Consider the following 15,567-nt stretch of genomic DNA (forward strand, 5'->3'; position numbering starts at 1 on the left):
GTACCAAAAAATTCTGGTAGATGCAAACATATAAAGCTAATTCACAAGCATTGTTTGAAGTTTGATAGCATCTAAATCTGGATTATAATACTTCAACAAAAAAAGAAAATAGATGAGTCAAAACTCAAATGATGCAAAAGATATTTACCATAGGACCCTTCTCCAGAGTCCAGACAAGTGGTGCATCGATCCTTATCCATAAGAAGTCCAAATATCGACATACACTTAACTCTGTAGCTATCAATTGCATTTTCTTAATCATCTGCAGGAGAAGAATATTAGAATGTAGAACACATAATTATATTCAAACTAGCATTTAATGTATGTATAATATAGTACAGAATCATACGTACTCAAGCCACACTACAAGAAAAATCTATTTTAGTGACATCCATTTTAGTGTCAATTTAATAAATACTAGCATAAAATGGATCATTAGTATCATTTGTTTAAAAATGTCACTCCTTCAAAGCCTTGTTCAATGCATTATCATTTATATTTAAATGACATTTTTGAGAAGACATCACTAAAATCCAAGTTACTTACAATTATATAAAGTGTTCCTAAATTACCTTTACAAGTGTAAATTAAGGTGACATTTTATGTAAATATGCCACTAATATATTATAAATATTAAATGCAATTTTTGGTATTTATAAAATGATTTGTGGCATTTACATTAATGAATAATGTTATTAAAGTATTACAAAATAACATTTACAAATTATTCTTAAATGATTTTTCAGCATTTATGAGATAATTGCGATATTTATAAATGACATTAAGAATTTTTGTTTTTAAAAATAATTAAGAATCTATGTTAAATGAAAAGATAAATGATTTTTTGGTATTTATTATTTCATTTATATCTTTTTTGCTAAATGGTGAATCACACGTCTTCTGCTTTCCCCTTTTTCCCTCACCCCACTACATCTCAATCGCTAGTTTTCTTCCCCTTTCTGCAGTCCACGCCCCGTCATTTGTAAATCCCCTCCATTCAGACGAGGAAGCTTGAGCAGTGAATGATTTGTGAGTTTCATCCACAGATGAAAATCAATAGTGAAGCTCCGTAGGGGCGGCTCGGCAATTGCCCAGATGAAGAAAAAAGACACAACAAGGTAATTTAATGGCAATTGTTTTAACAATGGGTCTTACAAGTCTTCGTTCTATCCTTGTTTTCTATTTTTTCGTTTTTGTGTTTTTTCTGATGAGTTTTGTATTAACCAAAAAAGTTTTTGTTTATTATTACCATTTTTCCAATAAGTTTATGGTTTATGGCTGTGAATCAGATTTAGTGTATAAATGTCGGCTGACGACTAAGAAAACAGAGACAGAAATAATTAAAGAAAAGTCTCTGATCTCTGATTTCTTCTTCTTCATTTTTCCCTTCATGTTTTTTTTTTTTTTTTGGTTCTTTTTGTATGTCCACAATAAAATTTTTGTCAGTAAGTATCACGTGTGCCTTTCACCGTACGGTAGTATTCCATTGACTTGGCAATTTTTCGACTTCTCCGAATTTGATGGTAGTATTATTATTAATTCTTGGACTTGAATGAACTGTTACCATAATTTGCAGGTTCAGGATGTTTTCGTTTGTGGCACAAAGACATGTGATGTGTCCAAAAGGTGTATTTAACTTGGAGAAATATGAGCTATGAGTTGTTCGAGAACTATAAGACCGGAGGAAAAGGCCACTATAAAACCGGAGGAAAAGAGGCCTTATTTCTGATACAAAGAGACATATCATGTTAAGACTTATTGGAGATAGAATGGTGTAATAGTGGGATAAATATCCGAAAGTAACATGAGGAAACAGAAAAGTGAATAACCAAAAATAAAAAATAAAAAATAAAAACATAATAATAACCCAACAGATACATGTTTCTCTTATTTGCAATGGAAATACAATCAAAGTATTAGAAAATACGAAACATCTATCTTCCTGTGGTTTGTTGAGTAGGAGAGTGGAGAAGACGACCATGGCTTGTATACTAGCCATTTACATCAACAACAACGGCCTCTCGACACAACACACAAATAAAGCAACCAACCGAAACTAATCAAAACGACTGCACTTTGGGCCAAATGGAACGGTGCGTGTGGAATTGAACTATAAAACGAACACTAGCTAATCAATGAAATAGAAACGACGTCGTTTTGGTCTTCATTTCCCGACAGTCAATTTGATTCAAATGTGGACGACTTGGAAATCCTTATTGGTTTTCGGGACGAGAACAAGAGTAGACTTCCTTTTGGAGGCAAGCCCAAAAATCTCATCAAGGTCAAGGTCAAGGTCAACATCATGAGGACCAAGTACTTCTGGAGGCAGTTCCCAATCGAAATGGTACAAGAGGCGAGGAATGCAATCTCTATGGTTGCTAATCCAAATGCAAAACCAGGGCAACGTCTTCTTCCTGCTTTAAATTGTACAAACTTTAATTCTTGATCCTTCACTTGATCAATATCTACGACACTACCATTCTTATTATCCTGATCATCAATAAACCTTTCGAGATTATAAACTAGAGGATCCTCCCATGACTTTGGATCCCCTCCGATGGCAAAAGCATTTATTACAACCCGAGTTTTCACTGGTATTTCAAAGCCATCGAGAATGCAATTGTCCATGGATTCTCGAGGAGCCAGTAGAGGTGTTGGTGGGTGCAATCTCAACGCCTCCTTCACCACAGCTTTCAAGTAATGAAGGTGTTGAAGATGGGTCTCGTTAACTTTCTCTATCTCCGATGCGATTTTTCAAACCTCTTCTTGTGCTTTCTTCATCACTCTTGGGTGCGTCACCAACTCTATCATTGTCCACTCTAGAGTGGCCGTCGTTGTATCTGTTCCTCCTTCAAACATGTCCTGTTCGTAATAAAATCAAATGTTATCAGGAGATCGACATTATAAGTTTATTTTTATATTAATTTGGAGATAAAAAAGAATCTAAGTAATGGAACTTAATTAATAAGCTAAGTAAAACTATTAAAATGTATTTTAACACATAATTAACCATGCAATAAAAATAGGCTGTGTAGGTTAATTAGGCCTACAATTGTATGTTGCGTGACAATCATCATGATAGGTTTGCTGGGTGGAAGCCATCCAATCCTATTACACGTGGTGTACTTTAATTTTGAGAACAGGACAGTTAATGTTTGAGAAAATACATATAATAAAGTTGATAAACAGAATGGTACTTATCACGAATAGAATCCATATCTTATTTGGCTATATTCTTTTAATTAGGTTTTAATATAAAAAATCCAATTCACTTTGTTAAGTATAGAGATAGGCTACTTACTCAGATCATATGCCCTTCACATGAAATTGTGAATTCAAGAAACGCAAACTAAAAAATTGTGGTAAATGAATAAAAAAAAAAGAATTTACAAAGAGAGAAAAAGACACCAACTATAACCAAAACTTTGATATTTTCATCTGTAATGGGCACCTCCAAATCATCTCGTTGTTGCATCTGAAGCAGAATGTCCAAAAAATCTTCCCCATTATTGCCCATTGTTGTTGTTGTTGTTGTTGTTTTTGATTCATTATTTTGCAAACGCTCATTGATCATTCCATCGCATATTTTTCTCAAATCATTCAAGTTCTTTTCCAACCTCTTCTTCATCCCACTCATCGAGTTGATCCACTTCCACTCGGGGAAAAAATCACCTATGCGAAGCCCAGAAAGCAAAATAATGTTGAAAGAGGAAAATATAAAAGGAAAAAAACTAAAACTCCCTGTTTTATTGAATGCTCTATTTCTTACGGCTTACAAAACCAGCAAAAAAAATAGCAACTTATTTATGCTAGTTGCTAACCCTATTTACATAAAGTAAACTTGGACTCTAAGTAACTATGGCCCACAAAATTAATAATCCAAAAACAATAAAAATCAAGTTTATATTTCAACATTCCCTTTTAAACTTGATTAGTTATTCTTAATAGACTTCTCAATTTAATAAAGACTTCATGCTTGAGAGGCTTGGTAAAAATATCGGCTACTTGATCATGATACTTCACATACTCCAGCTGTATATCTCCTTTAATAATGCATTCTCTAATATTGTAACAGCCCAGTCCACCCGCATGTGAATATTGTCCACTTTGGCACTGAGAAATCCTCTTACAACCCAGTCCTCACTGGTTTAAAATGCATCCTAATGGTTAAGGATCCCACCCCTTCACCTGCTAGTCCCACTGGCCTGGACCTCCCAAGCCCAATCAAAATATTGTTCACTTTGGAAGCTAGGTGGTGAGCCCAATCCTACCCCTCAGGATTTTACTTTCCCCATGGGAACACGTCTACAAGGGAAATGTACCCACACGCTTATAAGCCATACTTCGTTCCCCTTTCCAACCGATATGGGACTTCACACTCCACCCCCCTTGGGGCTCAACGTCCTCACTGGCAGATCGATCCAGGTCTGGCTTTGATACCAACTGTAACAGCCCAGTCCACCCGCATGTGAATATTATCCACTTTGGCACTGAAGAATTCTCTTACAACCCAGCCCTCATGGGTTTAAAGTGCGTCCTAATGGTTAGGGGTCTCACCCTTCACCTGCCAGTCCCACTGGTCCGGGCCTCCCAGGCCCAATTAGGATATTGTTCGCTTTGGGAGTTAGGTGGTGGGCCCAATCCTACCCCTCTCGGTTTTACTTTCCCCATGGGTACGCGTCCTAATGGTTAGGGGTCCCGACCCTTTATCTGCCAGTCCCATTGGCCTGTACCTCCCAGGCCCAATCAGAATATTGTCCACTTTAGAAGCTAGGTGGTGAGCCCAATCCTATCCCTCACAGTTTTACTTTCTCCAAGGGAATGCGTCCACAAGGGAAAGGTATTCACACACTTATAAGTCATGCTTCATTTTCCTTTCCAACCGATGTGGGACTTCACAAATATAATGATAACATGTATCAATATGTTTGCTTCGATCATGAAAAACAGGATTCTTGGCGAGAGATATTGCTGACTTGTTATCCACACATATCTTGGTTAGTTCTTCTTGTGGACAACCCAACTTCTTTAACAAGTTTCAAAGCCAAATTGCATGGCAAACACATGAAGTGGCAGCTACATACTCTTCTTCACATGTTGAAGAGTAACAATTTGCTGCTTCTTTGACATCCATGTGTAAGCTGTATCTCCCAAATAAAACACAAAACCACTTGTGCTTTTGCAATCATCTATATCTTTACCCCAATCACTATTACTATATCCAACAAGCTTGTAATCATCGAAAGTTGAATAATACAAACAAAACTTATTGTACCTTTTAGATACCGAAGAATTCTTTTTGCAACCTTCAAATGAGTTGTTGGATTCTCCATGTAGCAATTTATAATTCCTACTACGTAGAAAATGTCTAGCCTTTTACACGTCAAATATCTTAAGCTTCCAACCAAGCTCTTAAAAAATGTTAGATCCACTTTTTCTCCTTCCTCATGCTTCGATAACTTGACTCCACATTCTATTGGTGTGCCAACCTAATTTGCATCATTCATCTTGAACTTCTTAAGTATCTCCTTAGCATAACCTTCTTGAGTAATTAGAATGCCTTCACCTCTTGCTTTACTTCAATGCCATGATAGTAAGACATGAGCCCAATATCGGTCATTTCAAATTCTTTCGTCATCTCCTCCTTAAACTCGACAAACATACTTGGCTTACTACCTGTAAGGATTAAATCATCTACACACAAGCACACAATCAATATATCATCACTCTTAATTTTAATGTAAAGTGCATGCTCATAATGACATTTGATAAAATTTCTTTCTTGGAAATACTTGTCAATTCGAGCATTTCAAACTCTTGGTGTTTGCTTCAACCCATAGAGTGCTTTCTTCAACTTTAAGACTTTGTCTTCTTATCCCTTGATTTCATACCCTTGTGATTACTCATAAACTTCTTCTTCAAAAACTTCATCCAAAAACACAGACTTCACATCCATTTGATTTATTCTCCAATTGTGTTGAGCCGTCAACGAGATGATTAATCTTACCGTTTCTAGCCATGCAACAGGTGCAAAAACTTCATCATAGTCATGCCAGCCCTTTGACTATAGTCTTTCACAACAAATCTTGCATTTTACCTTTCAACCTCACCTTTAGCATTCTTCTTGGTCTTATACACCCACTTCACACCGATAGCATTGCTTCCTTTTGGAAGTAAAGCTGTTCCCACGTATCATTCTTCTTAATTGCTTTTATCTCCTCATCCATGGCATTCCCCCAATTCTTATCTTCCATTGCCTTTTAAAAGTTCATGGGTTCACAGTCAGCAAATAAACAAAATAAAGTGAGATCATCTTGGTTTTTGGTTACCTCATAAATCTTTTACAAACTCTTGAACCATGGGACTCTTTCCCTTGAACTTTCGCCTTCTTTAGACCCGCGATTAGTGAAGCTAGTGGGGTGATCGGCTCCTCTATTGTTAGCTCCATCCTTGTTTGTTCTGTTTCTTCCTCTTCAAGATATAGGAAAAAAATTGTAATTTTTCTCATGTGATTCCTAATTCCATTCTTCTTCTTTATTAAATACAACATTCCGGCTGATTATTATTTTGCCACTTTTAGGATTGTAGAGCTTGTACCCTTTGGATTTTATGTCATAACCAATGAAAACATACTTCTCACTTTTATCATCCAATTTGCTTCTTTTCTCATCGGGTACATGCACATAAACTATGTTTCCAAACACTCTTAGGTGAGAGATACCCAGCTTTTTTCCACTCTAAGCTTCTTATGGTGTCTTTCCCCACACACTTCTTGTTGGAGATCGATTGGATAGGCAGACAACACATGCAACCGCGTCTACCAAAAATTTCTTTGGCAATATCTTGCTTTTAAGCATGCTTCTCGCCATATCTAGAATTGTTGTATTCTTCTTTTCTACCACACCATTTTGTTGGAGGAATCTTGGCACCGTTAGAAACCTTCGATATTCCATGATCTTCACAATATTTTTGAAATTCATTTGATGTAAACTCTCCTCCATGGTCAGATCTCATAGCTTTGATTAAAAGTCCACTTCCCTTTTCAACAAGAACCTTAAACTTCTTAAAGTTCTCAAACACCTCCGATTTCTCCTTCAAAAAATACACCCATGTCTTTCTTGAAAAATCATCAATAAAAAGAAGGAAGTAGTTACTCTTACCAAGTGAGCTTGGTTTCAATGAACTACACACATCCGTGTGTATGAGCTCCAATGGCTTTCGAGCTCTTGAATTTATCTCCGTTGGAAAACTTTTCTTGAATTGTTTTCTAAGTAAGCACCCTTCGCATACTTGATCTGGATTGCGATACTAAGTAGTCCTCTCACCATCTCATTTTTGGACAGCAACTCTAGACTTCCAAAGTTGAGATGCCCATATCTAAGATCCCAAAGCCAAGACCCATCTTTGTAACACGCCTTGAGACACTTGGCAATATCATTTTGAATGTTGAACATGAACATTCTATTTCTTGACATTGGCACTTTGCTATTAAATTACTTGAATTGTCCCTTACATAAAGTTTGTTATCTCTTAGATGAATATAATATCCTTTCTCCAAGAGCTGTCCAAGACTAAAGATGTTGCTCTTCATAGTCGGCGCATAGTACACATTTGAGATGAACTGATGCTTTGCACTCCTTAACCGAACGAGGATGCTACCTCTGCCTTTCACCGCAACCTTGGACTCATCCCCAAAAGATACATTGCCTCTCACGTATTCATCAAGCTCCACAAACATGCCTCTTCTTCCGTACATGTGATTGCTTGCACTGTGTCCAAATACCATGTATTATCTTCACTTCTTTCATTATCTTTGTAAGCCAACAGTAAGGTACCATCTTCTTGACTTCTTTCTTCAACATAGTTGGCCTTCTCTTCAATCTTATTGTAGCCAGAAGTTCCACATTCGGAAGCATAATAACCGAATTTTCCACATTTGTAACACTTTACATAGGACTTGTCATACCTAGGTTATGAATTTCCTCTCTCACAGCCTCTTATAGATCCTTTTCCTCATTGAGAGTTGCTGTTGTAATCATCACCAAATTTTCAGCCCTGTCTAGGTCCTTGCCCATGGCCATGTCCTTGCGCATGGCTTCCTCCTTGATGGCTTTGATCATTGTGACTGTTGCTACTTTCTTCTTTAGCTCCATCAATCTGGGTCTTGAATAATTGTGTAACACCCCGTCCTGAAGTACATCGGAATTTCTAAAATTTAACCAAGGTTGACCGGATTTGACCGTCGTCGACAAAAAAGGGATCAAATGTTGACTTTTTGTTCCTGATGGAATTTCACATTGGCCGAGGTACCATTAAAAAGTACACGTTAGCACGAGTTCATAGACTAGCAGCACGTTGAAAACGGAGCTACGATTTGAAAGTTATGAGCGAAACAAGTTGAGGTCCAAACTATCCAAGGGGTGCCAGAGTTGACTTTTTGTTCATGCAAAGTTAAGCTTTGACTTATGCATGGTTGTGAAGTACTCATCGATACGAGTTCACAGACTAGCGGTACGTCCGATTTGGACATGTGGTTTGAAAGTTATGGACCTATAGAATTTTTCAAATACAGTATTATTTTAATATTATTTTTTAAAATGTGAACAGTGTGCCACATGTGACTTAATAAAGGGTGCCATGTGTCACAATGGTGAGATACCACATGTCAACCATGATTAAATACCATAATATTTTATTATTATTCTATACAATAATATTATTTTAATATTATTTAATTATTTCTTTTATTTTCTTTTTAGTTCTTTTTCTTTTTCTTTTTTTTTCTTTCTTTTCTTTTTTTCCCTTCCCCCATGTGGGAAAAACACCCCAGCCCCCCCGAGCCTTTCTTCTTCTTCCTTCTTCTTCTTTCTTTTCCTTTCCTTTTTTCTCCTCTTGGGTCCTTGCCGTTTCTCAAATTTCGGCCACCGGACGGCCACAAGCACCGGCCAGGGAAGGAGCCCATTCCCCAGCGACGCCACCCTCCAAATTTCCCGGCCAAACGCCGCCGGATGCGCCCAGATTGGGCCGGTGAAGTCGACAGCGGTGGGTTAAGTTTTCCGACGATTCTCTCCATTTTCGGCCAACCCAGTCCAATCTTACACCCCTTTCCCCCTATTTGGGTCTTCTGAGTTCAAATATGGTCTCCAATTGTTTAAATCCGAAGTGGTTCGTGAGCACACGTGTGTCGTGGAATTGATCCCATGGAGGATCTTGGGTTAATTGCGTACTCGAGGTGAGTGACCCACCTTCAAAATTATTTTTAAGTGTTAAATTATATTTATTTTGTGATAATTAAATGTTTTGATTTAATAATTATGTGTTAAATATTTAGCAAAATTATATTTGAAATTTTGATGGCACAATTTGAATAAATTGAAATGTATATGTGCATTAAATCATATTTTGATTTTGATAAATTATGAAAATTCATTTTATGAAAATTTGATATTTAAAAAAATTATGATTTTTAGCATTATCGATTTATTGTTGAAATTATTATAAGTTTATTTCAAGCAATAAAAATGCATTTATATGGATTTATGAATTTTGGAAATTTTATGGGATTTTAATGAAATTATACCTATCTTGAATTTTAAGGATTCAAGGATACTATTTTAAAAATTATGCTTACGCATTTGAATATTGTGGATTGGAAAATTGATGCATTTGAATGTTGATGGGTTTGAAATTGATGGAAATTGTGCGATGGATTATGACGATGATTTATAAAGGAATTGTGGAAAATTTACAGGTTTAATTGGATGGAATAAACCCGGTAGTATTTATAAGATTTTGAGATTTGAAAATAAATATATTCATTTTATGGTTTTTAGATGCACCATACATGTACTGGTGTTCTTTATATATGAATATGATTAGCGTGCAGGTGGATGTGATGAGTGCGCAGGTAGGTGTGAGTAGCGCACAGGTGATTATGGGGTTATCCTGTGGTTGCCATCGGATGAGGGTCGGCCGCCCCTCAATGGCCGGGACACCTGTTTACAATGGCACGGTGGGACGCCATGCGACCGTATGTCGGTTTCTCTCTTTAACCTCCTGTTTGGCGGTACCTTGGGACGCTGGGTACCGTTGGCACCACTGGTATATAGTGGGTGCATCAAGTGGTTTTCGGAACATGATTTTCAAAATAAATATTTTGAAATTGTATTTAAATTAAAAATATATTTAATGTTGTTTTTATTATTTATTTCAAATGGAGATCTTAATTTGATTTTAATTTTCCTTTACTTAATTATTCAATAAATTGATTTATTTTAATTATTTAATTATTTCATGAATTGTTTTAATGTGAGTTTTATTAATATTGCAGTATTAATTGTTATGACATACATTAATTATTTAATAATTGTTATAAGTTATTTTATTTCAATTTATTTCATTATAAATTTGGATTATTTAATTATTTATTAAATTAATTATTTCTTGATTTTTTGGGGCATAAAATATTGGGTTTTTCGAAAATGTTTTAAAAGGGGAACGTTTCCAACGGAGTGAATGGTGAGGGTTTTGAGAGAAAATATTATTTCCAATTAATTATTAATTATTTATTTATTTATTCTTAATTAATCAAGTGTACTATAATTATTATTACTATTATAATTGTATATTAGACTGGGTTACTCATTGAGATGATTAGCATCTCATATTTTTAAATTCTGTTCCCTTAGATCCAGGTTAGTCGACTTTAATTATCCGGGGGCGAACTCGACGTCTCAGTTCATTGCTGAAAATCCAAGAAGTATTTCTTCCCTTTTTCCTCTCCATCTTGTATTGCTTCTTTATCTGTCATTGTATTAATTTTATAATTATTTGTATAATGCTCTGTATACTGTATTGGACACATTTTATTAAATACTGCATTAATTCCCTGTTATTATTTTGGAGTGCTGTAAATTTGTGGAATTAAATTGTAGTAATGTAGGAGGAATAAGGGGATGTATCTGGAAGTATATTTTCAGTGCAGAAAAATTTTGGTAAGTCCAACCCTTAGGGGAGGTTCTGTCGGATTTTCCATTGGAGGGTCCGGTAGGGTTTTCCTAGGATTAGGGCTTGTCTAGGGTTCCGGTAAGGAATTTTGGACGGGTCTTGACAATTGTTCCACTGTTCCTTCCTTCTTCCTTTTCTTTTCTTCATAGGCTTGCAACGAACCCAAGAGCTGCTCCAATGTCAAAGCTTCTATGTCTTTTGTTTCTTCGACTGCAACAGTATGATCAAACTTTGAATCTAATGATCTAAGAATTTTCTCCATAATTTTAACATCATCTAACTTTTCACCATTCCTCTTTAATTGATTGGTCACCATCAAAACTCTAGAAAAATAATCAGATATGATTTCTCCTTCCTTCATATGCAGCGGTTCAAACTCGACTCTTAAGGTTTGAAGCCCTACCTTCTTGACTGGATTGGCTCCATTGTAGGAGATTTGAAGCTTATCCCATGCTTCTTTAGCCGACTTGGCTTCTGAGACCTTATCAAATGCATCATCATCTAATCCTTAATAGATTAGGTAGAGAGCTTTCTTGTCTCTCTTTCTTGAGTCTCTCAAACTATCTCTTTGATTTTGAGATAGACTACCTTCATTCTCTGATTCGATGTAACATTTCTCCACTATCTCCAACACGTCTTGGGCGCCAAGGAAAGCCTTGATCTTGATGCTCCAGTTGTCATAGTTATTCTTGTTGAGTGTCAGAACTTGGAAGGGAACCATACCGTTATTGGCCATCTTTTGGACAAATAAACAATTTGATCAGTAGGTACTGTTCACACAGGTGCAGGACTATTCACGTAGCTGTTCACACAGATATTGTTGATGCGGTACTGTTCATACAGATACTGTTTACGCAGATACTATGCTCTGATACTATGTTGAAATACTTAAGCTCATCGAATGTGAGCTTTCATTTGATTTATATTTTTCTCTAACACTCCCCTTTAAATGTAGGCCCACATCTTTTGGGCTGTTTTCTAGGTCCTTAAATATAGGCCTACCTCTTTTAGGCTTTATTCTGTATAACAACCCAATTCACCCGCATGAGATATTGTCCGCTTTGGGCCCAGTCCACATGGTTTTGTCAAAACGCGTATTAAGGGAAAGGTATCCACACCCTCTTATAAAGCATGCTTCGTTCCCCTTTCCAACCGATGTGGGATCTCACAATCCATCCCCCTTGGGGCTTAGCGTCATCTCTGGCACACCAATCTAGGTCTGGCTCTAATACCAATTATAACAATCCAATCCATCCGCATGAGATATTGTCTGCTTTGGGCCCATTCTGCACGGTTTTGTCAAAACGTGTCTCAAGGGAAATGTGTCCACACCCTCTTATAAGGCATGCTTCGTTCCCCTTTCCAATCGATGTGGGATCTCACATTCTGGGTCCTTACATGTATTTATTTATTTTGGATGGAGTTGTTGATTTTTGAACTTAGGATCTCTTGGATTTCTGGATCTGATACCACTATGTTGAAAGAGGAAAAGATCGAAGGAAAAAAACTAAAACATCTCTATTTTATTGAATGCGATATTTCTTACGACTTACAAAACCAGCAAAAAAGACAGCAACTTATTTATACTAGCTGCTAACCCTATTTGCAAAAAGAAAACTTGGACTCTTAAAAAACTTAGACTCTAAGTAACAAAGGCCCACAAAATTAATAACCCAAAAGCAATGAAAATCAAGTTTATATTTCAACAAACATTACTCTCCGTTAATACATCTAGCATATCGCCATTATTCCTGAACCTCTTCCCGAATGCCACACGGCATAGTATATCGTTCGCTAAGCTGAAGAATGCCTTGCTCATGTTGAGCCTTGACCGGGACTGATTCCGGACCTAATCCAACATCCTGTTCACCTCCTCGTCCCTGACGAGTTGGAATGAGTTGATCCGTTTCATACTCAGCAACTTGGTGATGTAGATTTTGCGTGCTTGGCGTCAGTAGGGACCGCTTGGGGAAAAGAAGACATCGAAACAACCAAAGGATAGGTACTGAGCTGAGATCAACTACGGGGGGGTTCCAAAGACATGGTCGTGGGTTATGAGGGCTAGACAAGCCAATCGATAGGACAAGATTATGACGGTTGGGACTTGGTGTAGTTGGAGGTAGATGATGAGCCCGAGTTTTTTGAAGAGTCGACTGAAGGTTATGTGGGGCATGTCTGTGAGGAGATGAAGGTGACTGATAATGGGCAAGGCAGTTGTTGGTGGGGGCATGGTAACCGGCATGACTGTGACAATGACTGAGTTGTCCTACTACTCCATTTTCGAAAGCGAAAGATGCAAAAGAGGAAGGAGGCCAGGAGTAAGAGAGAGAGAGACTGAAAGACTGGGGGCTAAAATGGTCCATTTGTTTAAAACATTTAACTATGTGGTTCTGCTGTTATGACTTGCTAGTTTTCTTCCATGATGGTGGAATACTTATACATAACATAGCAAGCAGCTAGCTGAAGTTAGAAATGGGCAAATTTTCTTTCCATTTATTTATTCTAATAAACAAATAAATTAATTTAGTGTTAAATATAAATGTACTTTTCATATCGATTCATTATTATACAAAGTCTTTTCTCTTTTTTCTTTTTATAAATATTATACAAAGACTTAAACATCATTTTTTTAATGTGAAAAACTTAAAAGTCAATTGTTAACTGCAAACCTTCCATTCTAAAAAAACAAAAGAATGAAAACAAAACAAAACAAAAATAAATAAATAAAAAAAACCTGCAACTTAGGCAAGTATATTTCTTTTTATTAGTATTATCATCATCATCTTGTGTGCCAGTTTAGTTACGATGTCTCTGTCTCTTTTGTTTTATTATTATTATTATTATTTATTTGTTGCTTTTTATGAAGTCCCACATCGATTGGAAAGGGGAACGAAGCACGCCTTATATGGTGGTGTGGATATTGACAAAACCTTGAGGGCTAGGTTGTAAAAGAATTCCCTAGGCCCAAAGAGGACAATATCGCATGCAGGTGGTCTGGGCTGTTACAGTTGGTATCAGAGCCAGTACCCAGATCGGTGTACCAGCGAGGACGCTGGGCCCCAAGGGGGGAGGATTGTGAAGCCCCACATCGGTTGAAAAATGAAACGAAGTACGCCTTATAAGGTGGTGTGGATACCTTTCCCTTGCAACGCATTTTGACAAAACCTTGAGGGCTGGGTTGTAAGAGTATTCCTCAAGCCCAAAGAGGACAATATCGCATATGGATGGTCTGGGCCGTTACACTTTATTTATTTATTTATTTCTCTTTAACACTTATTTCTAGCTGGCATGTTTGTCTGAAATATAGGATCTTATGAAAATTTTTGCCCCAAAAAAGAAAAAAATCTTATCAGAATCTTACCTAGTTTTGAACCAAAAAGAAGTGCTAACGTATAGATTGTTAAAATATTTTGGATTTTGATCAAGGGATGAGAGCGTGGAAGTTAAATGTACCACAACGTCAGGATAAAATCATAACTTTCACTCAATATCAATTGATCACTCTTTTTTTCTTTTTCTTTTTTCACTAAAAGAAAAATAAACTTTTTGATATGATTTATCAGTCCAGAAACTATTTTAAGTTAGTACATTTCCAATCATTTTTTTACAACCCTATGAAAGTCTAAACTAAAAATTTATAACTTTCTCAGCCTCCTTTACCATTGCTGTTCGCAGAATGGATGCACCATAAAACACATATAGAGCTTGCCACATTCGAACTCATAGCCTCGTATGTATTAATTTATTACTCTAATGCACATTTATTTTGTCTCTTTCTATAACATGCCATGCATGAAAAGAAATCAGAAATAATACGAAAATAAGAATAAAAAAAGTCTATATAACAAAAAAATCATTTTAAAAAATTTAAAAGGTTTCTCAAAATCCAAATGCAATTCGCATCCTAAATTTATTAATCACCAATAAATTTATTAAGAAAAAAATACTTATTTTATTTAAAAAGTACATTTAGAAATACTTATTAGGTGTTTTTTTAGTATTCATTGCATGTGAGGTCATAAACTATATATTATGAAATTTTATATAGAAATTTTTTTAGAAATTAGCAAATTCTCCAATAAAAGTGCTGGCTGACTGCAGCCCCGATGACTTTGTCATTCACGGGGACAGCATATATAATATGACAATGGAGACCAAATATGGAAAGAAAAAAATGAATAGACAGGTTAGTATCACCAAAAAGTCTTCATGTAATCAGAATATATGGAATAAAGGTAAAAGAGGGGACAGTGTGCTTGAAAGAGGGCAAGTTGTTGGCATTATTATATGGGCAAACAGGTGGTGAAGTCATGTAGACAAGTGACAAAGCTAAAATAGACAAGTTGAAGGCTGCCATCAACATAGAATAACTACCATGCTTGAGGAAAGAGATATATTATATATATAAAGGAAAAATTAACCAAGGAACGAAGAAAAAGATCATTCTTCAGTGTCAAAACAGTTAATGTGAAAACAGACATTACATATGCCCGTGCCATATATAATGTGCATGTATATAAACACTACAAATGATTTCCATTGACAAAGCATAATTCCCCA

The 15,567-nt window shown here is 36.2% G+C and overlaps 1 pseudogene; it reads right to left on the reverse strand.

The window, feature by feature from the left end:
* Window positions 1–2,188: 2,188 nt before the first annotated feature.
* LOC107426100 (tryptamine 5-hydroxylase-like) lies at window positions 2,189–13,249 on the reverse strand (annotated as a pseudogene).
* Between the last annotated feature and the right edge of the window lie 2,318 nt (window positions 13,250–15,567).

Source organism: Ziziphus jujuba, chromosome 6 (assembly GCF_031755915.1).
Source record: "Ziziphus jujuba cultivar Dongzao chromosome 6, ASM3175591v1".
NCBI lineage: Eukaryota > Viridiplantae > Streptophyta > Magnoliopsida > Rosales > Rhamnaceae > Ziziphus > Ziziphus jujuba.